Source organism: Mus musculus, chromosome 8 (assembly GCF_000001635.26).
Source record: "Mus musculus strain C57BL/6J chromosome 8, GRCm38.p6 C57BL/6J".
Taxonomy (NCBI): Eukaryota; Metazoa; Chordata; class Mammalia; order Rodentia; family Muridae; genus Mus; species Mus musculus.
In genome coordinates this window covers 45,680,656-45,708,105 of record NC_000074.6, presented here as the reverse complement: position 1 = coordinate 45,708,105, position 27,450 = coordinate 45,680,656, and the positions used below count along the sequence as shown (strand labels likewise).

At 41.5% G+C, this 27,450-nt stretch overlaps 1 protein-coding gene across 13 annotated transcripts in view; it reads right to left on the bottom strand.

Annotated features, from left to right (window-relative positions):
* Nucleotides 1–27,450, bottom strand: part of Sorbs2 (sorbin and SH3 domain containing 2) — a 320,119-nt gene that overhangs the window by 119,801 nt on the left and 172,868 nt on the right. The window contains exons 3-4 of one of the 13 annotated variants that reach the window (XM_030243440.1): nt 19,716–19,808; nt 13,493–13,548 (exon numbers count right to left, since the gene is read on the bottom strand). The exons of the other annotated variants lie outside the window; for them this stretch is intronic. The gene's annotated coding sequence lies outside the window, so the exon portion shown is untranslated. The remainder of the gene's footprint in view (nt 1–13,492; nt 13,549–19,715; nt 19,809–27,450) is intronic. 13 annotated transcript variants of the gene reach the window in all.

Sequence of the window (27,450 nt, the reverse complement as noted above, 5' to 3'; positions counted from 1 at the left end):
GATATGCTCAGATATTCCCTCTCCATCCTGTATGCCATTCATTGCAGCTGGACAGCTGGGAAGGCTCTGGGGGGTGAGCAGTTGGCTTTTCAGGTATTCGACTTGCAAGTGGATGCTTAACCATTAGAAAAGTCCCGAGTTCTTTTTTTTTTCTTTTTTTCTTTTTTTTAAATATTTTTTATTATTATGTATTTTCCACAATTACATTTAGAATGCTATCCCAAAAGTCACCCATACTCTCCCCCCCACTTCCCTACCCACCCATTCCCATTTTTTGGCCCTGGCGTTCCCCTGTACTGGGGCATATAAAGTTTGCGTGTCCAATGGGCCTCACTTTCCAGTGATGGCCGACTAGGCCATCTTCTGATAAATATGCAGCTAGAGTCAAGAGCTCTGGGGTACTGCTTAGTTCATATTGTTGTTCCACCTATAGGGTTGCAGTTCCCTTTAGTTCCTTGGGTACTTTCTCTAGTTCCTCCATTGGGGGTCCTGTGATCCATCCAATAGCTGACTGTGAGCATCTACTTATGTGTTTGCTAGGCCCTGGCCTAGTCTCACAAGAGACAGCTATATCTGGGTCCTTTCAGCAAAACCTTGGTAGTGTATGCAATGGTGTCATCGTTTGGAGGCTAATTATGGGATGGATCTCTGGATATAGCAGTCTCTAGATGGTCCATCCTTTTGTCTCAGCTCCAAACTTTGTCTCTGTAACTCCTTCCATGGGTGATTGTTTCCAATTCTAAGAAGAGGCAAAGTGTCCACACTTTGGTCTTTGTTCTTCTTCAGTTTCATGTGTTTTACAAATTGTATCTTATATCTCGGGTATACTAAGTTTCTGGGCTAATATCCACTTATCAGTGAGTACATATCATTTGAGTTCTTTTGTGATTGTGTTACCTCACTCAGGATGATGCCCTCCAGGTCCATCCATTTGCCTAGGAATTTTATAAATTCATTCTTTTTAATAGCTGAGTAGTACTCCATTGTGTAAATGTACCACATTTTTTGTATCCATTCCTCAAGTCCCAAGTTCTTAACTTGGTATAGCCTCTCCTCTCCTTTACTCAGATCTGGGCTCTTTAGACAGTGCTAAGGTGTCTTAGGAGAGTGTCATAGCTTTACAGCTTAAGCTGTGCTGGGGCAAATTTATATATTCTACTGAATGTGGGGTATGGTCAAGCAGGGTTTAACAAGACAAAAGGAAAAACAGCTAGGTGGTCATATGCACAGCCCCTGGGTGAAGCCAGCTATTCTTCAGTATTGACTACTTCCCAGAGTGCTGTGCTATTTGTGGGGCCGACTCCCCAAACATTGTTCGGGCAAGCCTGCGAGTGGTCAGAGGGATGGTTTGCTTTTAAGAACTCCAGTGGGCGTGTCCAGTCTGACATCTCCACAGCTCTTTACTGTCCTTTATCCTATGCCCCAGGGTTCTTCCTAGATCCTAGCCCCCCCTTGAGCCAATCACCTCCATTCTGGTGACTCTTTTCTAAGGAATAAGTGTCTAGCAAATTTCTCAACATCTCCAACTTGGTCTGCACTTGCAGTTACTGGACCTCCATTTGCAATACCAGCTATTTCCACTTCTCTCCAGTTTGGCCTTTTTGAAAGTTTATTATGAACTCTGTTTTGACTCCCCAAATTTAGACATATAATGATTTATATAACCCTTTGATTTCCCTAAATCTCATACATCTTTCCTCCTTTTTTTTTCTTATGCCCTACATGTTCTTTCCAGGGTCATGTAGCCTAGGCTGCCCTGAAGCTCTTAATTTTCCTGCCTCAGCCTCCTGACTGGTGAGACTATTGACATGCATGGATCTCACTCAGCTCCTACACACCTTTCAGGACTTCCTTCCCCATAGATCAATGACTCTTGATTTCTCTGCTCTCAGGAACATGTTTATCCAGCAAAGATAGGGTGCTTATTCCCTCCATGTCTGCCTTCTCTGTGTTTTTTTGTGAGATTCGGATGTTTTCTGTCTCACCACTTATCTCTCACTGCTTCTAGTTCAGCACCTGGCATATTCCGATATGCTCAGCACATCAAGCAATCACCACATATAAGAATGTGTTGTCAGTTTATATTTTAACTACAAGCCTTTTTCTCCCCCCACCCCCAAGCAATTGCTGGGAATCTTTGACTAGCTCTATAAAAAGACCTGGATCTATTTTTGAGCATTTCGCCTGTCGATGTGTACATTGAACTTCAGCCTTTGGTGGGTTCACAGGTATGAACCGTGCTCGCCTGCTGGATAATCCCACAGGTAGAAGCACAGAGCATCGGCCTGCAGGTGTTCGACTTTGTAATTGTTGCCAGTGGTGATAGATAAAGCCACTCATTCAAATGGATGGGGAGGCTTTGTCCCCCAGAAGCTGTAAGTGGCTGTCTAGCACCTCTAGTTGGAAGTCTATGGCAGGTATACACGTATGTCCTCTGAGAGAGCATCTCCCTCACTATCTCCAAAATCAGGAGGGAGATTCTAGCAGAACATCCTTTAGCAAGTTAATCCCTCAAGTCTCTATTTTCTTCAAGTTTAACTTTGGAACAACAGCTCTGGTAAAAGCCCTACGAGGATGCTAATGGAACTGTTACTCTGTGATTGCTCACAGGCACGGACCACAAACATTAGTTGTGATTGCTGCTGAACATGGAGTACTCCCTACTGCTGCTGTTGCTTTCAGGATTATGGTTCCTAACATTCTATTTTATCATAATAATCTTTGGGTTGCCTTTTCCCACTCCCCTTATCCCCCCCCCCCTTTGCATCTTCCCCTCCCTCCCAAGACTATAGTTCCAGGCAAGTTTTCAGGACGCTACCCTTTATTTCCTTCACATTGGGGTCTTCAGGATGTTTCCTGCCTTTTGAAGATCACAGTTTAACCTTCATCAGCATCTGAACAGCACACCAGGGCTGGGTGCCCACCATATGCTAAACATTGCCCTGGATCTTAAGGGAGTCATCTTAGCTCCAGTAAGTCCCTGTTGAGGAGCACATGACTGGTTGACCAACTGATATGATTGGCTTGGGTTCTTGTGAGTTTTTCCCTCATTGAGATTCTTCCTAATGGTTCTTAAAAGTGAAGGCTCAATGCCCTGGTGTAGGAGAATGCGAAGGCGGGGAGGCGGGAATGGATGGGTGGGGGAGCACCCTCATAGAAGCAGGGGGAGAGGGAGTGAGATAGGAAGTTTCCAGAGGGGAAACTAGGAAAGGGGAAAACATATAAAATGGAAATAAAGAAAATATTCAATTAAAAAAGATATTTTCAATCAATGATTAAAAAAAATACACATTATTAGAAGCACATTGTGAAGTAGTCCCGAATGCCTTCCTTCCCATACAATGTAATAGCTCCTTGCCTGGAGGCAGAGATTGACTTCATTTTAACATGATGAGTTAAATAAATGTGTTTTCACTATGAGGCAGCCTTGGCTTGTATCACCTCATCTGGCCTTACTTCATGGTGTACATGGCTTCTCAGGGGCAGAGGCCATATTTTATTTAGATTTTTGTTACTATATGTCTTATATATTTACTACAGAAGGAATAGAGTATTATAACTTGACTTTAAATTTAAGGGCCCCCTTTTAGAAGCTTCATGTTCCATAGATATATAATCTATAGAGTTTGCTTGATAGGAACTTTGTCAGGTTGCATTAGAGTAGTACATGCAGCTTTGAAAACCATACTTAAGGTGTCATAAACACACACACATGCACATACACATGCACACACGCATGCACATACACACAGACATGCACACACACACACATGTACATACACACACACATGCACACACACACACATGCACACACAGACAGACACACACACACAGAGACACACACACACATGCACACACACACACACACACACACACAGAGGTGCACATACACACATTTGATGGAACTTTAATGTATAATGAGATAGATGCTTATTTTCTTGCTTTTTTTTAAATACTTCTCTTTGTAAGTATTAATATATTAAAACCTTATGAAAAGAGACACAGGAAAAAATAGAGTGACATAAATATAGTATGAGAGCCTGGCCCTGGACCAGGACTGCAGAAATAGACGGGAGAGAAATGGATCTGGGAGGAGAGTCCGTTTTTAGGACATTCGAGCACACATCTTTAAATATGAGACACATTTCTGGAAAGAACATCAAGTCCTGAGGGTACAGTGTTCAGTTGCCTTCTTTTAAACTTGCTGTGGCTTTTACAGAGAGTCACAAAAGTGTGAAAGGAGAGGAAACCTGAAAGCATGGGGACAGATTAGGAATCCCTAATAGATTATCTCCACAGAGGCCAGGGCATCAAAACAGTCCACACAGACACATCCCTTCTCACTGCTTGATTCCGTTTCCATGGTTACCCAGTGAGTCACTTCAGGCAGCACTGATGGGATCAAAGTAGCTTCAGCAAAATATGTTCTCATCCTTTCTGAAAAATGGGTAGAATATCAAGGAAAGACCACCTTTTATGCTGATGTCCTCTTGTTTATATAGCCATGACGGCTAGCCAAATCAATGCAGGGTCAACAGACTTTGGTAATGTCTCCTCATATGGTAAAAATACATAGAAGTAAACATTAGAAAAATTTAGCAAATCTGCTGGTGTTTTTGGTACTTCTGTGTAGGGCATTTATAGTGAGCGAAGTTTACTTGGATAGGTCAGTGCTTTTTTATTTTTAAATTAATGGAATCTTAGCAGGTTTGTTGTCAAATCCCCAAACTAGACCTTTTATCAGATCATTGGGGTGCATGATGAATAAAGAAATGTTTGAAGAGATTAAGTCCAACAAGTTCTTTCAACAAGACTGTCTTCATTAGGAAGCAAATTGCTCACTGAGGTAATTAAATCATGACGATACAACAAACATGGTTTCCCAAAATGCCCCCTGGCTTGCTTATTTTATGATAAAAAAATATGTTTATCCTACATTTTAATGTAAAGCAAGATGAATAGCTGGTTCAGAAGAAGTAACTAAATCCAAGAAAACACACCTTGATCACCATTGTGAACTACTGGCTAATGTTTGTCTGAGAATATGCTCAGGGTAGACTTGGTACTTTTCCTAATGACTAAGTCTAGGGAATATGATTGACTTAGAGATTAACTTGTCTTTGTGCTGTGGCCTTATGCTTACAATTTACATGCATAACATAATTATTTGGCCTTTAGTACATTCAGATGAAATAACTTCTGAAGAGATTACTGGGCTGTTCAATAAAAAAAAAATCTGTCTTTCATCTATGCAGGTAGAACGAGGGGGGCATCAAGGTTCTGTCTTCGGTTACAAAGATCCAAGGTCTTATAGATGCTTACGATGGCTGTGATTCCCACTGGTTGGGGGTCTACATTTGTTGAGGGAAACTGGCCTCAGTTTCCCTTGGTTTCTACCTTTGTCTTTACCTCTCACTCAGATAGGAGCTTAGCTTGTCAAAAGAAAACCAAGCTAATAAACAACCTGCCTCCCCGGGCAAAGAGTTTGTGGATGGGAATGTCTTGAGAATATTTTGCTAGGTCAGCATACACCATTGTGCTTGACACCAGAAATCTGAGCGGATCTGTATGTGCACGGAGAAACATTCCTTACAGCCTCAACCACGGACACGCAAGGGTTGGGAAGATTAGTGTTTGGTCAAAGAGCCACGCCCTGGCTAAATCTGGTTGACCAAATGTCTCCTTTATTCACCAAATCCTTACAAACTGAAGCACAGTATAACACAAGTTATTCCAACCAGAGAGCCTTCCCTAATCCTAAACTCACTCATGGTGACTCTAAGCTCAGGAAAAAAAGTAAATTAAGATGACGGCATTCCCCAGGCTCTTACGAGACCTCCCCGGTGTCTTAAACAGTCAATCAAGCAGTTCATTAAGTCACACTGCTTTGATGCTTTGGCAAAAGAAAGACCAGAAACAAATCCCAGCAGTATGTCTATCTGGCCTGGGATGAAGTCGGTCTGATGACCAGGTCCCTTGCCAGCATTGACCAGTGACCTCACCAGTGCGTTCTCGGGGAAGACGTCACCCAAGACACAGAGTCAGGCTTCCCACGTTTCCTACCTCCGATGTAAAATCAGACCAATAAGACAGAATACTTAACTTGCTTCTGGTTGCTGTGAGGGTTAGATGACAGGTGTAGAGCATTTACCACAGATAATAGAGTGTGGGTAGACACCATGACTGAAAGCTGGACTCCTAACACTCAAGGATGGGAGAAGATTGTATTAAGTTTGAGACCATTCTGAGCTGAAGAACCAACTAGTAAAAGACAAACAAACAAAAACATGCCTCAAACCAAACAAATACCCTTAAAATAAGGGGCTGGGAATAGCCTGGTCTGAAAAGCACCTGATGTGAAAGCATGAAGAACTGAGGTGAGGTCCCCAGCAAGTAGGAACACCAGGAGTGATGGTAGATGCTATCATCCCAGTGCCAGGGAGGTGGAGACGGCAGGTAAAGCTCTGTGCCTTATATACTGGTCAGTCAGTCTAACCTAACTGGTGAGCTCCAGGCCAACGACAAATACTGTCTCAAAGGAGGTGAACAGTATTTGTGGGAATGGCACTCTGGCTTAATCTCTGGCCTTCACGTGCACACATGAGTGTGTGTGGAGAGAGAGAGAGAGAGAGAGAGAGAGAGAGAGAGAGAGAGAGAGAGAGAGAGAGAGCTATAGAAACTTTCTTATTTTCCTTTCTTCTATTTTCTTATCTGGTAAAGTGTGTCTTCCCAGTATTGAGCAAATAAAACTTTGTTCAGGGAACATATACTTTAAAACTGTTACGTTGGAGAGATGACTCAGAAGTTAAAAGCATTGGCTGCTCTTCTGGGGGTCTTGAGTTCAATTCCCAGCAACCACATGGTGGCTCAAAACTATCTATGATGGGATCTGATGTCCTCTTCCGTCATGCAGGAATACATGCAGATAGAACACTCACATACATAAAATAAATAAATCAATCTTGTTATTTTATAGTATAGAACAGAGTTTATTCAGGGCATGGGGAGGGGAGTTAAGAGAGTAGTAGAGGCAGAGAAAGGCAGAGAGAAGGAGAGAGTAGGGAAGTGGAGGCCGGCCATGACCATGTGGAGGGGGTGGGGAGGGGATGGGGAAAGAGGGGGATCAAGTGGCATGAGGCAAGAGAGAGGCGAGAGTGTAAGAGAATAAATAAATCTTTAAGTATATAGAGTTGACAAAGAAAGAGAACCTGGGACGAGTGTTATATGTTTGTAATCATAGTTATTTGGTATACCAAGGCAGAAGAATTTCAAGTTCAAAGTCTGGTCAGGCTGAAGAGTGAGCTCAAGGCCAGCCTGGGCAAATTATGGAGGCCCTGTCTTGAACTAAAAAAAAAGGTGGGGGAAAAGTCTGAGGACTTTGTTTGCTGGTAGTGAGCTCACTTAGCATGAGCCAGACCCAAAGTTTGAGCTCCAGTGTGGTGATACAGGGTTGGGTAGGTGTAGCCTTCTCTTTGACTTTCTATTCATTTCTCCCTAAGAAAAGCTCTCCTCACGCACAGCACTCCTTCGTGTGGTCTATCACGGTATTTCCATCTGAGATTTTTCCCCACATTCCATTTCCTCAATAAGTAAAGAGAAGGGTGTCTCTCGTCTGCCCTGAGTTGGTTTAGGCCAGCCCTCTCCAACCTGACAAATGATGGTCACAGTTCTGCCGCTTTGGGAGCCAGGGTCTCAGAGCCCAGTTCTTGTCTCTGGTCTGTGAGCACAGGGAGTGGGCAGATCTTCAGTTTCCTGGGAGAGGGCTTTAGGACTTTCTCACTTGCCTTGCCTTAGTCTGATGAGCCATTCACACTCCAGATGGTTCTGTTCAGTTTTAGACCGATCACAATCTACTGTGGTGGTGGTGATGTTGGTGGTGGTGGTGGGGATGGTCGGGCGCAGGGCTTTCATGTACAGTAGGACTTACATAATTTCTTTTTTGGGGGGAACTCAGAGAAATATAACATACTCAATGTTAAGAATTTCAATGTTTAACATTAGAAAATATCTAGCTTTCAGTATTTTACCCTGAGGGGTGTTACAATTTATATATTTAATTTCCTCTGTAGCTAATGGAATTTTGTTATCAAAGAATACTTTCATGCTACGGAGAAATAGTAAAAACATTGGGTTGGAAGTCTAATATACAAGCTAATATTGAGAATATAATTTGAATTTTTAAAACATCAACATTAATTTTATCAAAAGAAAAAGTATCCCCAAATACACATTTGTCACCCAGATGGTGAGCTGCAATTTTTCAAGTACTTATTTCCTTCACATTCAGTTTATATTAAAGAAGAGCTCTTTTTTTTTTTGGTGTCATTCACTAGATAGAGCCCTGAATTGGCAGTGGAGACTTCTCTGTGAGGATGCGGACCCACCACTGTCACTTAAAAGTCATAAGTCATCTTCCTTTTATCTGTTTGTAAATATCACTCAAATGGACACTTCATGGTTTGGCCTTTACATGTTTCCCAAGGGCATATCAGATAAAAAGTTGGTCAGCATCCTATGGTACTACTGAGAAATGGAAGAAGAGGTTGAAGAGATGAGCCAAGTAGGAGGAAGTGAGGTCACGGGGGTGGGGTGGGATGGGGTGGCCTGAGACAGGACACTGGGACACAAAGCTCCCCCCACTTGTTTTACCCTGCTTCTAGGTCTCTGTGATGTAAACAGACTTCCTCCACTGCATGTTTCAATACCCTGATGTTCAGCTGCAGCTGAGCATTTGACAGGGCAAGTGGCCACAGACTAAAACAGATCCTTGTAAGTTGATTAGATCAGATATTTTGTCATAAAGATGGCAATCTGACTAACAACGATGCCATCAGGGTGTCAGAGAAAACGTATTAAGTCATATGCTTCAGTAGCACTTGCTATTTTGTAAAATAAGAGCAGCATTTGCATGCAGAAAGTTGTTAGAGAATACCAGTAACTCAGTTATTTCTGTCACTAACAAGACAACCTTCAGAAAGTGACTAAAATGTCATTCTAGTCCCTCTGAGTCTAAAATGTCAGAGAACCCTTGTGTGACTGCTCCAGCCGTTGGCATAGGATCCTGGTTGCAGCAGTTGCTATACACTGGGTATCTCAGAACTAGAAAATTGAAAAAGCTCAACTTTACCCTACCTTAGAGATAATGGGATTGCATAGATCTGGGCTTTACTTACACACATCACTGCTTGTGCAGCTGGGCAGCAAGTCCTAGCCTTCTTGTCTCTGAGTAAACAGGAAGGATGGAGATGGGACCAGCGAGAGGAAGTTAGGTCATTGGAGCTGTGCCTTTGGAGGGGATGGCGGGATGTTAACTATCATGGATCTGGGAAGAGATTCCTTCCTGTCCCAGCTCAAAATTCTACCCAATCTTATTCTTCCTGACACAATGATACGGTAATGTAAAGACAATCAGTGGATATATTTATACTGAACATTCCTATGGAGACCACTAAATTGGTCAATATTCTTCTATTATGACAAAGGCAACTCACGGTCCTATCTGTTTTGTAGGGATTTCTTGTGGCCAAGTGACCACACACTGAGAAGGGCTTAGAGTTTGGAAAACTCAAATGGTTAATTTAAAAATCCTCCTTTCAATGATGTTCAGGGTTTGCTTGAGTGCACAGTGTCATCCTGGTAATTCCAGTAGAGACTCTCGGCCTGCACACTGGAAATAGAGGAAGAATTGGAACTCAGAACAGACTATTCCTCCAAGTGGAAAACATGTCAGATGGTTAATGCCGATGAGGAATGTCAATGGGCTCTAAAAGCAGCATAAGGCAAAACAACCACCTCACTAATCACTTCCTATCCTATCGACTTAGCAAAATATTTATAAAATACATTTTCAGTGTCATGCCTAATTAAGCCTCTTGGTATTCATTTTTCAGTGAGATGCTCTTTGTCATTATACTAAAAACTGTTACAATAATCAAAGACTAGGAAGTACTGTCAGTCTGTCACCTACCAATATCTGTAAGCCCATCTATCTATCCATCTACCCATCTCTCTCTCTCTCTCTCTCTCTCTCTCTCTCTCTCTCTCTCTCTCTCTCTCTCTCTCCCCTCTCTCTTTCTCTCTTTCTGTGTCTACCATCAATTTATCATCTATTTACCTGTCTGTCTCTGCATCTGCCCATCCACCCACTCAACCACCCATCCATATTTTTTGCTTCAGGAAAACTAGCACACAGACTAGTATTGGTTATAATAATGGCAAACAAATCCCACAATCTTATACCTGTGCCCCATGGGTGATCTTCCTTTAAAAGCATGCACATGTAAAAACAATGACTTACAATGGAGGAAGTAAATTTTTTCCTATACAAAATAAACCATCAGCAAAGATGGAAAAATTCAGTGGAGATCAACGACCTTCTAAATTGTTTTCATGACAGCAAAAAATTCCAGGGCATTTCCTTGCTCTCCAAAGTCAAGGCAATCAAAGAACATGTTAGGATGTAGGAAACTCCATCCTGTTAGAGGATTATCTCAGATAGAGTGTGTGAATAGGAATGGCATTGAAGTATGACAGAAATAATTAAAAACAAAGGGACCAATTACAAGGAGATTCATAGCACCTAGGAAAATGTCTTAGGGAGATGTTTGTATGTTCTTTAGGAGTTCAAGTATTGTCTGAGAACCAAAGTGCCTGGGTGATACTGAGGGACTATTAGTCTACTCCTCTCCTGTATTCTAGTTCTGCTTACAAATAACTTGGAACAGATGCCCACGTTTTTCCCTAGCTCCTACAGAGTGGATTCGCTGTCTGGGCGTGGAGGAAAGTGAATGTTGAGACTGAGAAGCTTTGAACTTGCAGGAGATATTTTGAAGCTGTTGTCTGCTTGGTGAGACTCCATGTCTAATAGTCACTATGGTTGGATGAGTTGTGTCTTCCCAGAAAGTATGCTGAAATCAGCATTCATAGCACTCAGTATCCATGAAGGTGGCCTTGGTTAGAAGTAGCATCCTTATAGATACAAAGTTAACTGAGTAGGGCACCTAAATGCAATGACTATTATCAAGGGGGAATGAGGGCAAGAAAGACTTTGAGGTTGATGTGGAGACAGTTATGAAGACTTGTGTGATCACAGAGGCAGAGACTATGATCTTGTCACCACAGTCATGGGACGCCAAGAATTGCTAGAAGTCACTAGAGCCTTAGTAGAAGCAAAGAAGGAATTTTCCCTAAAACAGTCTCAGAGGCAACCTAGCCCTCTTAACTCCTTAATTTTAGTGTTCTAGACTTGGGAATTGGGAGATAACAGAGTTACCAAATTATTGTCCTTTGTTTCAATGGCCTTAGAAAGCTAATATCTGGCTGAAGTATAGACTCGGAGTCTTTTGTCAATTAGCAACTCAAGGACTCAACTCTGATTTAACCCAAGGGGATATGAAAATTAAGGAACTCAACACTGGGTGTGTGTATATGAAGGTGAATTTGTGAAATATTATTCAGTGGTGTATTATATAAGCAATTTCAGAAGAAGAGAGAGAGGAAGCCATGTAGCTAGCAAGCAAGCAAGATGATCCTAGTAGCAAGAAGCATGGGGTAGTGACACCCCAAAGAAATGAGGTCTCTGCCCATTTTCAATTCTGGATCCCAGTGGAGGCCAAGATTGAAAAACCATGAAATTGTATTAGAAGCTCTTTGGAGGCCTTCAAAGTGTTAACTCTAAGTGTCTATATGGTAAAAAAAAAAAAAAAAAAAAAAAAGTGTATTCTACCTACTGAGAAGTTATAGGTAGGCAGGCACTGTCATTAACAAGCAGAGAGTATCATGGAATGGTTGCACGAACAAGTAACGAGAACAAAGATGTTTTAACATTGAAAATAACCCACAGAGTTTTATAACATCACCACTGAAATATGTCTCAGTAAACTCTGAATATTAAAATGTTATATAATACAATATACATAGTGAATACTGATGCATATTCTCCAAATTTCCAACAATTTAAAAGTAGTACATCAGATCATTAATGATATGAAGAAAACATTTTTGGAATTATGAACCAAATTCAATTAAATTAAAAACCTCATGACTCTTCTTTCGTGAGGGAGTCCTCTTAGAGGTGAAAGGTGATGCGGTCACTAACAAGGGAGAAGTTTGTGACATGATCTTGATGTCTGAATCCCACCTGAGTGTGGGGACCAGTGCAGCTTAGGCCTGGCTAACATCAGGCATATCTCAGAAGTCACCTAAATCTGTACAGGCGGTTTCTTCTTTACCTTATATATATTCACAATTACTCACTAGATGTTCAAAGTGTTTGAGTCTTTCCTTAATATGGAGTCTTGTTAGACCAGCTACTGTGTGAGTAAGCTCTTTAGCTAAAGAAGTTATGTTTTAAAGTTAAAAAAAATCAAAAAGGGCTAGAGAGGAGAATGCTTGGCTTTGGGTTATAACATTTGCAGTACTGAGCAATAGGGAGAAAATGTAAAACTGGTGATGTTGAAAAAGGCCCGAGAGGCGGATTCTGGTTTTTTGTTTGTTTGTTTGTTTGTTTTTGTTTATTTGGTTATTTTGTTTTGTTTTTGTTTTGGGGGATTTTTGTTTTTATGTTTTTCTTTTCTTTTTTTAGTTTTGGTTTTGGCTTTGGTTTTAGTTTTGTTGTTGAGATGCATGCCCCACTCCACACTGTGGAAAAGGGTGGCCAAGGCAAACACACGACTGGACTATCTCCATGTTCTATTTGAGTGGAAGACAGGTCAGGCCGTTCATGTCCTCTAAAGTTGGTAGGGAGGAATCAAGCAATTACAATATGTATTGTATTTTCTAACAGTCTATAATGACAAACATGGATTAAGGTCAGAAGGAAGTTAGTACTAGATATTCAAATGGCCTTTCAGTGAAACAAGTCACATTATTTGAAGTCGATCTCTAACTAGGCATGTTATTTCATAAATATTGCCCCATCTGTAATTGACAACCTTGCACTGTCCCGAGTGGGCAGGAAGCTGGGTCTGGGCAATGCCTGATGACGGGGATACTTTTCTTCTGGCTGGCATCTCTATGAGAATGAAAACACTTTTAGGACAAGGGTAGAATGAAGTTACTCTTCATTGTTTTTACAACCCACTCAAGAGATTTCATCGTGTGTGCTTGGGATGTGAGTTGGTGACAGAGTACACGTGAGTTGTGTAGTGTGCCCAAGGCCCTCAGTTCCACCCCTAGCAGCCCTAAGTAAACAAACACAATCACTAAGCAAAAAGAAAGTTCTCTTGAGATTCTGTCCTTCCCTCCCTTCCTCTGCAGTCCCCTAGGGGTTTTTTTCTGAATCAGCTTAAAAACAGTTGTCTGTGCAAAATCTCACGGTAGTCCTTCTTCTGGGAATTATAGCAGTAGAGGTCAAGGAGAGATCAAGGTGGGTGTATATTCTTTTCTCCATTGTCTTATATCCTTAACTTCACTGCAGTATCTTTTGACTAATTAAACTTCTTCCCAGTACCGTAAGCCCAGGCCACCAAGGTTCCCCATGAGAGCAGCATACCTTCTGAAGAAATGCACCCAGATCAGAATGGTATATGAGTCTGTCCTATTCTGGCTCTAGAAGAGAAATGTTATAATGAATAGGTGGGTGGGATCTGCTTGTCAACCGCACAGTCACCAAAATAGCAGTGAGATATAACCAAGCTAAGCCTAACTTTATCAGGGTATCTTTTGTTCATTACAAAGCTTTGGTATTCACTTCCCCAAAAGATGAAAAAAAAATGTTGAGAGAAAATTGTGCAAACGCATTTGTTATTGTGAATCCATTGCATACCACAGCTAGTCTGTACAGATTCATAGTCATATGAAGTTAGTAAACTCAGTCTGTTTTACTCTGGATCACATCAGATGATCATGAAGTGAGCAGTGTTGATTGTCTTAGACCCTGGCATGTTTTCCTGATTCATTTCCTTTCTTCTTGATCCTTATTTAATACATTTTTCCTCACAAGGATTTATGTGACCACTGCTCAGCGTTTAATAAAATGGAACCACGGGGTGTGGTAGCAAGGACTATGCAGCTCATACACTCCACACTCTACACCTGCATCCCAGACTGAGCTTTTCTTCCCTTCTAGACATGTGTAGACTAGGGCAGGAGAGGAGAGAAATACAGAGCCAGAAGAGAGAGGCAATCCCACAGAGCTTGCCCTGTGGACCCTACCGGGCACTATCACACCTCTCCACTCCTAAGAGCTAAAGGGTAACTTCTTGTTCCCTATCATTAGAAATGCATTTCCTTTATTACTATACATTTGCTTACCGAAAATCATCTTTTAGGGCTGGTTGAGTCTCTGCAATGTATAAGAGTGCAGTAGCTCATCTAACTGTATAAGGCTCTCCGAGATGTACTGACAGGGGCAGAACAGTCTCTCCTTTCAGGTAAACCATAAGTATTTAAGGATGTGGCTTGGTTTTTAAAAATATAATGTTTACTCCTGCAGTAGAAATTTAAGACAAAGGAGGGAGCTATGGTTTTGGGAAGTGATGTGTATACATTGGAGCTAGGGGAAACTTCTCTGTGGTCTTCCACTCTCAATGTCAGCCTGTTTTAAGGGATGGCTTGATTCCACAGTGAGAAGTCATGTGTGATTCTGTAGACAGATATTCTTAATTTAACAGCAGTCCGTCATTTTGACATCCTAGGATGCTTGCTTCAGATGATTCACTGTAAATTATTTCTCCCTTCTGGGCAGAATACTGTTTGTAGACAGCTGTGAATCGAGAAAAAAGCATTTCTTTCCTAAAGGGAACCACTCTGATGAGGAGAAAGGGCAAACAACACAGGCAGGCATGCAGTTGCTGCCCTGCCCTAAGTCCCCTCCAGTCTTCAGTTTAAACTCTCTGTTTGCAAATAGCACTGGGTGATTAATCCCGCTGAAACTGCATTTGCTTCTAAGTTAGATGTTTGTTAATCCCTACACTACCCCCCTGAAACATTTGACCCTATGTATGTCCATGGGTGAATGTGTGCATGTGTGTCCCTTTAACGTAGAATAGTCACAAACTGTCTACTAACACATATCTAAAATTCTGCACCTACGCCTTGATGAAACTCAACTCATTTAACAGTAATGGCTAATAGATAATCCTGGAAAATGTTTAGGCTTTAGTATTTTAGCACAATTTTAGTGTTGCTGAGTTCACCATAAGACAATCACGGCATCCGTGCAGCGAGCACTTACTGTCATAAAGCTCTTTCCCAAGTTGCTCACGTTAAATCAGGTTATGCTTCCAATAGCAGACATGATGGGGCCCACCATTGCCTTTCCTGCATTTACAAATTGGAAACAGAGTCTCAGCTAGGTGCCATGTCTCCCCATTTTACAAATTAGAAGTAGAGCCCTGGCCAGGGGCCAAGTTACTCAGGCCTCAGTAGTGGGACAGATCTCCTGCACACCAGCCTAGCTCTGAACTCAGCACTCAGATAGGCAGCCATTGCCACTGCCATGAAAGGGACCTGCTGTCACAGTCTTAAGTGGTTTTGTAAACATTGCTTCTTGAGAGTTTGACTAGAGAGTCAGCAAAGACTCAATTACTCTATATTTTGAAATGTTCTCAAAAATCTGACTGATCCTGAAGATGTACAGGTCTAGTTTTTTATTAAATAGCAATAAGGCATGCTTGCACCTAAGGCAGCCATACAGGTGAGAAATGGGTCGTTCCTGTTATGTGAGTCTTGAGAGCATTACAGAAGCTGATCGTGAGTGTCTGGGTAGTTGTGCGTTCCCTAGGCAAGGGGAGGTAAGAGAAGAGCTGTGCAGGGGAGTTTAAGGAAGGGTTAAAATCAATGCCATCCACCATGCTAATGATCCCATTATATTTTCATACCCACAGCAGTACAGAATTGAGAATCCAGGAAATACCCTTTCTAAATGAGGCAAATGCTCACTAACTCTCTGTAGTTAACTACAGGTATATGGATGATACCATCCCTATCACTTTCTACAGTTATTCTTAGAGGTCATTAGCCCAACGCCACCCTAACACACCCTCCTGATAGCAAGAGGCCTGTCCCTTCTGGACTACACTTAAGGCTAACTAATTTATGTTTGCTACTTATCTTCTGCAAATCTACTGGGGTATCAGAAGATATCACCTCGATAACATCTCATCTTCAGCACAAACTTGAGAAATTAAAAAAAAAGAAGTCCATATGACGGTAAAAAGAAATGTTTTCACCATGCAAGCAGGATTTGTTGCATTACTCAATGCAAGCATGCTCACCAGCATGGTTTTTTCTACTGTCTCACTGTTAAGCTAACATTCTAAAACTCCAGCTTAGCATTTCAAGTATAGTGTGATTAAAATACCCTTGCTGTGGGCTGCTTTTGGAAATACCCACTTCACCCTAGCTTCTAAGCATGGTCACTGGAGAGAGATAACCCAAGTAAGGGCCTGGCATTGATGCTAGCCCACCGTTTTCTCCATTTTCTCTAATTATGTCTGCTTTAAAAGCAACACTTCTCTCACTTAAGAGGAGTGAGAAGGAAGGTAGATTTCCCAATGATTGTTCTAGCTGGCAACTGGCCTTAGAATTTCCACAGCCTTCAGGTTTCAGGTTTGGAACTTAAAACAGCCGCTGACAAAAGAACTGTATTGACCCAAGTCTGACCTTTGACTTCTCCCCCAAACTGATGGAGAGAAGATGACAGTGGAGGCTGGTAGCCCACCTGGAGCCCAGGGTCACACATCTTTCCTCAGTCAATGTCAAGAGTGCACACCTTGGCTTTCCCTGGACTGCCTAGGCTGTTTAAGAAGGGCTGTGGTAATATAGGAGCAGTTGAAAGGACTTTAGATTCAATTTAGAAATGGAGAAAAGAGGGACTCTGTCACACTCATACCCCATAACACATGACAACACTCTAGACAAAACATCAATGTCCTAGAAGACGAAAAGCTTGCAGCTGTGTTGATTCTGATATAAGGAGAGAGACCCTGTGTATGTGGCCAAACATGGGTGAAGATCTAACACCTTTGCGGGGAGTTAACATTTTATTTTCCCCACCGACAGAGCAACATTTCTAAAAAATCAACCTCTATCCACTAGACTCATGCTCAGCTCGTAGGAAAACAGAACACAGGTTAACAGTGCAGCACCCTCTGTCCAGTCAACAAGCCTGCCTGTACTCCTCTTGGTGTACAGAAACAGTCTGTGTTGAGCCTTGAGGAGACACAAGTCCGGTTGTTTACTAATCCTGAGCAGGTTACCTGGCTCCCCAGTGAGCTCCGTGAACATGGGTTTAAGCTCCATTCTACACTGAGATAAGAGGCACTGGAAAAAGAAAATGACAGGCTGAAGGAAGGAAACCGAGGCATGTTCTTGTGGTCTCCATGTTGTCTCCATCCCCAGCATCTACCTATGCTTGTCCTTGGCTCAGAGAGGGATGCTCAGGTGCAGTATTAGGAGCAAAGACTGTGCTGAGCTGGATGAATGCATCATCCACATTTGTGGGCTGGGTATACTGATATTCTTAGGTTCACTGTCTTATGTCCTTAGCGCCACTGAGATACTTTTACTAACATACATATTTTATTTCTTCCCAGCACCACAAGCCCCAAAAGTTCGGGATGCCAAGGTTCCTCATGAGAGCAACACTCTCTCTGAAGAGATGCACATGGGTCAGAGCATAGGAGCCTGACCAACTCTCTCTAAAAAAGAAATTTAAAGCAGTAAGTAGTGTATGTGTGTGTTATATTTGTGTGTTGTGTGTGTGTATTTGTGTGTTGTGTGTGTGTATTTGTATATGTATGTGTGTATATGGTGTGTATATTTGTGTGTAAGTGTGTGGCATATATGCATATATGTGTAGTGTATGTATGTGTGTGGTATATATGTATATATGTGTGTTTGCATGTATGTAAGTATATATGTGTGTGTATGTGTATAGTGTAAGTATATATGTGTATGAATGTGTCTATGTATGTGTGGTATGTGTATGTATGTGTGTGCATGTGTTTATGTAAATGAATGTGTTGCTAACCTTCAAGGGCTATTCAAATATTTTTGGCACATTAGCTGGTTTTGATTCTCTCTCTCCATGCCATGTGTTTCATTTTGATGCAGAGCCGATGACAGGAGTTTAGTTCATTTAACCAATTCCTATGAGCCATGGGACTCAGCCCATCCCAGCCAAGGGATTTTCCTTCTCCCATAGCAGAGAAAGCAAAACAGTCTGGGAGGTTTTGCAAATGGACAAGTTTAGAAATAGTTCTAAGATTCTGCCTTGCCAAATGCTTCATTAAAAAAACAAAACAAAACTGTTTCCTTTCTACTTCATGCCAAAAAATGTCACCCCCTAAATATATTTTTCCCATATCTGGCCGCATGTCCAGGATTTTTTTTTCTTTTCCAAGAATAAATAATTTTTTCTGGGTTATAAAAATGTCACTTGCTCTATCAGATTAAACACATCTTTATATAGAAAAGGCATTTGAAACATCCCATCAGTGGGCCTAAGGAGGAATTCTTGCTTAGGACAATTTTGTGAATTCAGATGAAATGACAAGTTTTGAATTCCATGCAAGACTCTCAATGGGAATTTCTGGCTTCTTACCTAATGCTTCTTCCTACTTTGCCTCGCTGTGTCCTTTTACTAGAAAGCATGAAAGGAGAATTAATTTCTGTCTTTGAGCATAGCAATACCTGGGCTAGGGTCCTGATGCAAGGTTCTTCTCTGAGCTCCATTTTCTAAGTGCATAGTTGGGAGGGTTCAGCTGCCAGAGTTTCAAGAACCCTAGCTTTTAATAAGTGTGAACTTGCAAATTAGCCGTCAAGTTTAATAGAAAGTGCATAAAGCCGCCTAGAGCCGACCTGAATCCATTTCTCCCCTGGTGCCCTATCGATTCTGTTTTGAGGTGAAGCAGGGAGCACTAGAAAACAGGGAAGCATAGGAGTTGCTTAAGTATTTTCTGTTTTACCAGCTCAGTTTGCTAATTGCATTTGCAAAGTCAAACCGCTGAGTAAGGAGTCAGGAGTCTTGAATGTTGGAAACAGGGCAAAGTGGAAAGATGCTTGAAAGAGCAGCAATATTTATACCTTGAAGTGTGCTAAATATTCATGGGGAAATAAACCTAACGCATTCTATCTCCTAAAGTTTAACACTCCTTCCTTTTGGATGATGAACTACCCTCACCAAGCCCACTGCAGACAAAAAGACTTCTAAGTTGCAATAGGTTATTACCAGTTAGCAGGTTAATTTTTAGTTACTGTTGTTCTGTTGGTGTGTGGAGGGGTGTGTGTTTAAGGGTGGGAGGAAAGTTTCTAGTTCATTACACATGATTCCTTTAAAATATTCTCTCTTGAAAGTTCTTACTACCCTCCCCTTTTAAGCCTAAAACTGCTGGTCTATTGTATTTAGAGAGCCCATAAAGATGAGAAATACAAACATCTCTGAAACTGCATGGCAATCTGTTTTTGAAATGCCACACAGCTGTTTCCGGCAAACCAAGCATCTCTCAAAAATTGGTGATCTATTGAGAAACAAGAGGACGTGACAAGTTTTTCTGCTGTCTCCACTCCCCTGCCATCCTGCCAGAAGTCCTACCAATAACCTTAACATCTGCCTCTCATCTTACTCTGACGCAGCCCTTCCCCCCCCCTGCCATGCATAGGAAATAATTAAGCATTTACATTATGGAAATTATGAAGCAGCTCAAGACACTTACACTTACGTCCTGACGAGCCAGGTCTCCCATGACAAAAATGATAAAAATCCAACTCACTAAGTGTGCCTCCTAGGAACAGCAAATCAGCACGGTGATGTACCGAGTCCGAAATAACAGCCTTCATCTGTTCCAACTGGTTTAGTGCCGGTGCTATAAAAAATAAATGATGGAAACCCGGAGCTGCAGACGAAACACAAGTCCTCTGTGCGTGTCTTATGTGGCAAGGAAGCAGAAAGAAGAAGTGTGGTCCTGTCAATTCATCAGAGGGGGCTTGTCCCATGCTGACAGGTGGCTATACATATGCTGTCAGGGCATTCATTACTGTGGGCACAGGGCAATGCTTGGTTCAGTTTTCATAAATGGCAGGAAGTTAAACACATGCATGCCTGCTAGAATTCCTCTGGTGTAGAAACATGACCCTATGGGATGTCACTGCAGAGTGGGCAAGCTGGGTTCTTTATGGTGTTTGTGGGTTTTCTTTATTGCCTTTGCCAAAGGGTAATTTTCAGCACCAGGATGTCCTGTGACATAAAGAAAGCTAGAGAGTGGTGCAGTAAAGACTGGAAGGTCACTCAGTCTGTGCTACGGCAAGCAGTGATGCTAAGTGTATAACAGCAGCTTGGACAAGAACCAACTGCAAATACTGATGTTTTGGCTTATGCTACGAGCCCATGATGCACAGAGACTGCGTGAAAGCTACAAAGCTGACACTGTGGTGTTCCATGCATAGATATAACAATGTTCGTGATCCTATGTATGAGAAATACAAGACAAAGTCATCAAGACAACACCATGTTAGGGGCCGAGGATGTGGGTTTAGTTGGTACAGTGCTCGGCATGCAGAATGAAGAAGACCTGAAGTCCAATTCTCAGTATCCATGTATGAAGCCAGGCATGGCTGCGAAGCATCTATAATCCCTGCATGGGAGACAGACAAAGGAGGATCCCTAGAGCTTTCCAGCCAGCGAATCGAACCTAATTGGTGAGTTCCAGGCTCAGGGAGGGATCTTGCCTCAAAAAGCAAAGTGGAGACTCAATTGAGGAAGACATCCAGTGTTGACTTGCAGCCTTTATATGCACATGCATGATGCAGTCCTACACACACACACACACACACACACACACACACACACACACACACACACTTGAAATCTCTAGCATTCTGTAGGAAAACCTTAAGGCTCTTTTGTTCCTTTGTGCCTCTCATACTTTAAACAGAAGCCACGCCTGAGACTGGCCTTTCCTCTCACCTTTCATTCTGTTCTTTAGTTTGTGGTCTTCTTTGGACACAGCATCAAATAAACTGAGAATATGGTTCTGTTTTCAGTATCTGTTTTAATTACAAGCCACAAATCACATCCTGGCCAGTTGACAGGAGCAAACCCAGCTTGGCCTTCCTGGTAATTACTAAGATGTGCATCTCCTTCACGGTACTCTGTGCTCCAGTTGATCCTGGTCTGTATCTAGTTGTCTTTCATCTTGCTTTTCAGACCCCTTGTGCCTGGGCAGCCTTTTCTCCTTCCTGAGTCACAGGCTTGTTCCAATTTTTCTTAGCTTGCCTTCCTTGGTTTCTCAGCTTCTTTACTTTATTTCCAGTTTAACTTGTTCCACTGGCTTGTTTTTCTGTTAATATTTGGCGAAGACAACGATGCCTAGTCCTCTGAGACCTCGTCCTGGGTCAAACAGTTTTTGTATAGAATTTAAACAACACCAAGGATCTTCTTTTTCAAGCCAGTTGACTAGCATTTTTATGGCTACTCAATTTCTAAGATAGGCAGGAAATAAAAACCAACTGACCAACCAAGCAACCAACTGATAGCAACAACAACAACAACACCAACACAAAACATAAACAACACACCATGAGCATGACTGTGTGTCTGACCTGGCTTGGAACTCTGCTATTCATTGGCCACTTGGCACAACGATAGTATAGATCTTGTACATTGCTTTCCCATTCAATCATTGACCATGGATCCCTTTAGTATTCATTGAATCCTTAAATAATTTCCAAGCAAAAAGGACAAGAAAACTAAGGTCTGTGTACACATACAGTTTACTTTAGGGAATCATATAATATCATCCATCAAACCTGCATACCATAGTGCCTCAAATGTGGAAAATTCTCAAGAGCATTTTAGTTAGCAGCACAGCTATAAAAATAAACGCTTAGCCCACGATTTAACTGGATTAGGCTAAAATAATAAATAAAGACTGGGGTTGAAGCAATGACATTGTTTAGCCTGAAAACACGAAGACTTCTGTTCAAATGCCCAGCATCCACATAAAAAGCATGTGGGGAAGAATGTGCCTGTAATCCCAGAGACATGAGACAGAGACGGGAGGGTTCCCACTTGGTGGCCAGCCACTCTAGCCAGTGTGTTGGATCCAGGTTCAGTGAGACACCCTGTCTCAACAGAGTGATGGAGAGGTCTTATATGTGCTGACCCCACTTCTGTACTCCCAAGTGTGCATGCATGGGCGTGAACACCATTCCCACACTCCCACAAAACATAAAATCTGCTATAGTAAAACAGAGAGTAAATAAACGGAGTCTGGGGAAGAGGAATTATTTTTTGTGCAGGACTGATAGATACTAAGTAGACTCTGAGTATCTCCTAAGCCTTAATCCATACTAGTCTATGTGTTGTTGCATGCCCTAGAATATAGAAATTAAACCTGTCTGGCGACTCTGCACACCTGTACAGTCTCAGCATCATTGGCTGGCATCTCTTTAACAGATGAGCATTGAGCCCTTTGGCCCTGGCTCTAAGAGCTCAGTTTCCCAAAGAGACATCTTGTTTACACTCATCTACCAAAGTAACCTAGATCTGAACTTCAGATCAGAAAGATGGCAGGATGGAGGTTCTCCGTGCTCCTCTTTATTGGGTACACTGTCATCTTCGGGTTATGTTGTCTTTTCTCAGTGTTTCATGACATCCTAGTTATGTAGGCTAGTCTTGCAACTTGCAGCTTAGAGGAAATTTGTCATTGGTAATGAATTTGACCTCACTGCACACTAGAGACTGTAGGATCTTTTTCAGCCACCTCTCTACCCATTGCAAAACCATTTCCTTAGTAATAGCTCAACTGGGGATCAAGCTTTGGTTTGACTTGGGTTTTTCAAGGATTTCCCAACTAACTTCCCAATAGATAACAAGTATGACCAAACCAGATAATCCCTTACATGTTACAACACAGTGGGGTATTGCATTTGTCTATCCCACAATGAACATCCCCTTTTGGTGTTGAGTATGAAACCATACATATAAAAATTGTATGCAATGATTTATTTCCTCCATTATGTATAATCACAGTATCTTATAACTCTGTTTGTAGCTTCCAAAACAAATGAATCTATATGTTATTTTCTATGGCTGACCCTTGAAGATTTTATGCTGGACAAGGTTTGGGTGTCCATGTACAGTTGGAGAACTCAAGCTTTGCAATGTAGATTTCCCCCTTTTCCCCTTAATGTTGTTATGCTATTTCTTTTACTTTTTAAAACTTCATGAAATCAAACACTGTTTTAATTATATAATTATACTGTTATACTGTGACCACATGAGGGATATAAGATATTGCATTCATATGGAACTTAAAATTGCTGTAAGTCCAATGTAGCCCTTCCCAGATTCCTTAAAGTGACTGGTAGTTTTTAAATCTAGCTTTGTTTTATTACATTGGTAGAGTATCAGTCCACAGTTCATTATTGGGATTGAAATAAACCATTTGCTATTGCCTATTCTGTGTTACTAAACAAAACCTGTGGTTTTGGATTGAGATAGGAGAGACTTGATAAATTGTCATTGCTAAAGTCATCATTCTCTTTAGCTCAAACCAATCAAGGAAGTCTTGTCACCTTGAAACCTCTGCAAACAAGTGATCGTGGCAGTAAGCCTACTATACTGAAATGATTTTTAACTGTTAGAATCCCAGGATGAACACATGTTACAAATTCAGTAACATTCTACCCACTGGCAGCATGGACCTGTTATAGGAAAAACCACAACAACAACACAACAAGCTTGATGCTATGGTCAATGGCCATTATATGCTAAAGGCTGCTAAAATCAATTCCTAACATTAAGACTTCTCTACACTGTGAAGTAAGGTTTTCTTCTTAACCACTGGCAGCATGCTCTGGTTATTTGTATTTGGGAATAAGAACTCAGAGAGGAGAGACAGCTTAGATGTTGGGAGAGCCACCAAAGGACTTTTGATAGCCATCCATCAATAAGGAAAGGGAATAGACATGGATAGATACGTGTTGCCCAGATGAATCAGAGAGTATCAGGTTCTAGTTATATTAATGGGTGGGCATACAGGGTATATTTCCTCACTACCATTTACGAGTAGTTGAAGTGGGAACCAAACATGAAGGATGAAGGAGCCAGCCATTCCATAGATGGCTAAGTAGGTGTTGTCAGTACCATCCTAAACATGGACAGATAAGAATCCAAGTCTGACCACAAACATCCCTAAGGCAAAGAGGGTTCATAACTGGCCCTACATTTTGGTTATCAAACAGTTTTAGGCAGTTCAGCTCCATAGTAGAGTTAACTATCTTCTAAACTAACCCCTGAAGTCAATTGTGAATTAAATTAAATTCATGAAGGACGAGTGAGAACCTTGGTAAGCACTCTCCACACGGCACCTTTGTCCTAAGTAGTACATCCTGACCTGATCGTGGCAAGAGATTCCAAATCTGCTTAGTGAGTCGCCATGTAATAGTTAATGGCCCTGTCTTGTTGAACATTTCCCTCAATACATATAGTTAGAATTATTACCAGAATATAGTTAGATATTATTACCAGAGATTAAAAACTAAACAGTAGTAACAAATAGCATTCTTTTTTTTGGGGGGGGGGTTAGGCTAATATAAAGATTTCAGCTCAGGATCCACGAGGAACACCTGGATGGAAGCCTGCCCTACTGGTCTCCATGGTTACTGTCTTCTGGTCATTACTGCCTCAGTTCAGCCTTCCTACAAAGTTGGGGGGAGATCTGACTCTCAGAAATACATCTTCCTGCTCTTCTTCTGATCTTTCCACAGATCAGCAAAACCTTAACTACATCTATCTCCACTGTAAATATGGCAAAGGAAGCCCGAGGGAAATCAGGGAAGAAATAACAAGCTGACAGACACGTTCTCTGTGGAACAAGCGGCTTTTCATCGGGGCTGAATTTCTGTGAAATTTATGGCAGGCCATGTTTTCTCTACACTTAAGCAGCTTGAAGAGTTATAGAGAGATGAATGCCTAGTGAGATAATTCAAATACATTAGCTTATGTCTGAGAGCGCTCCAGCACTATTATGAAACACGTTCTCGGGGCTGTTTTACACAGTGTGATAGATTTCTCTGGCCCTTCATAGTCTCTTTGATCTGATTAGAGTGCATCACTGGGAATGGAGCCTGAAGCTAGTGGCTGGGACAAGCTCTGAAAGCACAGATGACTGTCCTGGGACTCACGTATGGTCAGGAATGTGAAGGCTGAGATCCCAGGATGAGGTGGTTTAGCCTTTCTGAGATTACATCACTTCCCCTCTTCAGTCAACAACTTGTATTAGTGGTAACTTCATTGAGGACTAAATTGTCTCTTCTCAAAATTCCTGTGATGAGGGCCGGGGAGATAGCTCAAAAGGTGAAGTGCTTTCCATATACAAATATGGCCCTTAGTTTAATCTCCCACAACCTATAAAAACAAAACAAAACAAAACAAAAACAAAACAAAAACAAAAACAAAAAACCCAACCAACTAACAAATAAAACCAAAACTAAACTAGGTGAGGTCGATATACCTATAATCCTAGTACTGGTAAGAGATTGAGACAGGTGGATCCCTAAGGCATGTTATCCAGCCAGTCTACCCAAATCAGTGAACTCCAAGTTCTTTACATGTTCACACAGAAACGCATGTATGTGTATGTATGTATATGTATATATATATATATATACACACATGCATGTGTGAGCACACACACACACACACACACACACACACACACACACTTTCTATGTTGAAGCCTTGACTCCTAAATATCTCAGAATGTGACTATATTTGGAGTTTGGCCTCTTAAAAGATAGTCCAGTTTAAATGAGGCATCAAGGTGGGTCTTCATCCAATTTACCTAGAATCCATATGAGGAAAGGAATGGAAATATGGACATGCAGAATAGACACCACAGATGTAAGGACATAGATAGACTGACCTCATACAGTGGGTGAGAAAGCATCTGTCTAGGGGACATACACAAGGAGAGATGCTGCAGGGAAAAGAGGGTCTGCAGAGCTTTGGTTTTGAACAACCTCTTTAACTTCTTATTGGCTTCCAGAAGGTTGAGAAATAAACTCCTATTGTTTAAGCAAAATAAAATCTTCTATTACTTAAGTTCTAAGTATAAGAGGCAACTATATTGTAGGGTTAGAAAGTTGAATTTAGATACCAGTGTGTGAATGGAAGTTCAATGGAAGAGGTTGTGATTTGATTGGAATGGACTGGAAGACCCTAGTCCATGGATGATAGTGTCAAGTTAATTGGACTCTGATCCTAGAACAGTGGTTCTCAACCTTCCCAACGCTAAACCCTGTAATACAGTTCCTCATGTTTGTTGCTACTTTATAACTGTAATTTTCTGCTTCTGTGAATTGCAATATAAATATCTGTGTTTTTTTGGATGGTCTGAGGTGACCCCTGTGAAAGAAAGGATCATTTTGCCCCCCTGCCCCCCACCAAGAGGTCTCTACTCACAGTTTGAGAAACACTGCCCTAGAATAAAGAACACTTCTGTCATCTCTCAGAGGAAGCTGGTGGCACTATGATCATTAGTGTTTGGCTAGAATTGACCACACCCACAATAGAGGACATAGACCCTCTATGGTGTCGCTTTGACCTTTGGTACCACTTGCTCTGTCTGGAAGATCCTGGCTCTGTCTAAGCTGTGACAAGAGCTAGCAACAACTGTTTCCTTGAGGCACACTTTGTAAGTTTTGAGTGGCTTGCTTTGAGGTAGGAAGGACTGTTCTCACTTGAACTCAGACATCAGCATGAAATCATAGATTGCTGAGACACATGACCTTGGCCTCGTTAGCTGGTGCCAAGTTTTAATGAAGGGAAATGCCACGCAGGGCTTCAGTGTGTGCAGAGTGGAATTTCTGGGAAAAACTAGCTGTATTCCTGGTCCCTCCTATATTCTCCAGGAAAACACTTTAATCATGCTGACTTTGGCTTATGCAGTATATTATTGAAAATATTTTCAGAGTTTACTTTCTATTAGTCTTACATTTCCATATTTACATCTATTATAGAATATGTAATATGGTCTTCTGGGTAGTAGGATTCTAAAATCCTACGGATCACTCAAATATGCCTGTATATTAAAAGGAAAGTAACTTCCACAGCTGAGCAGAATTTCCAGGCAGACCCCAGAGACAACCCTAAGGAGCCTAATACTTGTGGCAAGAGGAGGTTTAGTGTGGAGTTTGTATCTGTGATTTCATTACTAATGAGATATTAATCGTAATAAACTAAATTGGTTAATTATTTCAAAATGAAATTTTGCTACTCAAAGTATCCATCAGTTTTGGTAATCCATGGTGAACAATAATAGCTGCACTAGTGAAGCAAAGATGCAGAAGTGGAGTTGCCTTTGATAGCTATGAGATTTCCTTGGGCTCCCTGGGACCCCAACTCAGAGATGTAACATCATGTACTCAGTGAGAATAAGACTCCATAGCTACAGTATTTCTAAGAGTAAAACCCTGTGGGGAAAAATAGGAGGACCCAGGGGG